The following is a 2,173-nucleotide window of genomic DNA, read 5'->3' as shown; positions in this document are numbered from 1 at the left end:
GATACTGTTGTATTTGAGGGTTTAGCCGATTTTCCTTTAACTGCTGTAATGCATCATCCTCTTCCATTGTACATTTGTATGACTATCCTTCATAGCAATTCATAAAGGTGTTTCACAACTTGACTGTAGTTTCAAAAAGATGATAGTATCTATTTAAGCCAAAGCCACTTTAAATCGCATAGTGTCTTCTACTGGGGATACTGTCTCAATGCCTCAACCCTCTTTGGATCAAATGTAACTTCTTTATTCAAAAATTCACATTTATCAACATCTACATCCATACTCTGCAAACCACTGTGAAGTGCATGGTAGAGGGTAAGTCCCATTGTACCAGTTATTAGGACTTTCTCCCATTCCATTCACATACAGAGTGTGGGAAGAATGACCGTTTAAATGCCTCTGTGCATGCTTGTCCTCAGGATCCCTATGGGAGCAACATGCAGTGGGTTGTGGTATTTTTTTTTTAGAATCATAATTCAATGCTGGTCCAAGAAAAATTGTAGGTAGACTTTCTCAGGATAGTTTACATCTATCTTCAAGGGTCTGCCAATCCAATTATTTCAACATCTCTGTGACACTTTATTGCATACCAAAAAACCTGTGACCATTCATGCTGATTTTCTCTGCACGTGTTCAATATACACAATTAGCCCCATCTGATATGAGTTTCAAACACTTCCGAAATATTGTAGGATGAGTCACATAAATGATTTGTAAGCAATCTCCTTTTTTGGCTAACTGCCTTTTGCTAATATTCTACCAACAAACAGTCTTCTATCTGCTTAACCATGACTGAACCTATGTAATCGTTCCATTTCATGTCCATGCACAGTGATGCACCCAGTTATTTGACTGAGTTTACAGATTCATTTGTATCTCACTGGCATTATAGTCATAGAATATTACATTTTTTCATTTTGTGAAGTGCACAGTTTCACATTTCTGAACATTTGAAGCAGGTTTACAATCTTTGAACCACTTTGAAATGTTATCAAGATCTCACTGAATATTTTTACCACTTCTTTCTGACTATATTTCAGTGTAGTACACTGCATCATCTGCAAAAAGTCTGAGATACCGAAAAGTGTGAGTTGCGTTTCACATGAGTGATGTTTTCAAAATCTGTGCTGTTTGGCATGGAGAAGGCCATTATGTTTGAGATACTGAAGTATGTTTGAGCTCAGAACACATTCTAAGAATCTACGATAAACAGATGTCCAGTACACTGGACAGTAGTTTTTTGGATTTCTTCTGCTACCCTTCTTATACACAAATGTGACCCTAGGTTTGTCCAACAACTGGGCATGATGTTTTGTCTGAGGAATTCAAGATGGTTTGTGGTTAACAGAGGGGCTAACAGAGTTGGGTATACAGGGTGGTCCACTGATCGTGACAGGGCCAAATATCTCACGAAATAAGTGTCAAACGAAAAAACTACAAAAAACTAAACTTGTCTAGCTGAAAGGGGGAAACTAGATGGCGCTGTGGTTGGCCCACTAGATGGCACTGCCGTAGGTCAAACGGATATCAACTGTGTTTAAAAAAAAAAATAGGAACCAGCATTTTTTATTACATATTCATGTAGTATGTAAAGAAATATGAATGTTTTAGTTGGACCACTTTTTTCGCTTTGTGGTAGATGGTGCTGTAATAGTCACAAACATATGGCTCACAATTTTAGACAAACAGTTGGTAACAGGTAGGTTTTTTAAATTAAAATACAGAACGTAGGTAAGTTTGAACATTTTATTTCGGTTGTTCCAATGTGATACATGTACCTTTATGAACTTGTCATTTCTGAGAACGCATGCTGTTACAGCTTGTTTACCTGTAAATACAACATTAATGCAATGAATCCTCAAAATGATGTCCGTCAATGTCAATGCATTTGGCAATACGTAATGGCATTCCTCTGAACAGTGAGTAGTTCGCCTTCCGTATTGCTCGCACATGCACTGACAATGTGCTGACGCATGTTGTCAGGTGTTGTTGGTGGATCACGATAGCAAATATTCTTCAACTTTCCTCACAGAAAGAAATCCGGGGATGTCAGATCTGGTGAACGTGTGGGCCATGGTTTGGTGCTTCGATGACCAATCCACTTGTCATGAAATGTGCTATTCAATACTGCTTCAACCGCAAGCGAGCTATGTGCCGGACATCCATCATGTTG

The sequence above is a fragment of the Schistocerca serialis genome, chromosome 2 (genome assembly GCF_023864345.2).
Source record: "Schistocerca serialis cubense isolate TAMUIC-IGC-003099 chromosome 2, iqSchSeri2.2, whole genome shotgun sequence".
Lineage (NCBI taxonomy): Eukaryota > Metazoa > Arthropoda > Insecta > Orthoptera > Acrididae > Schistocerca > Schistocerca serialis.
This window is presented reverse-complemented; position numbering follows the sequence as displayed.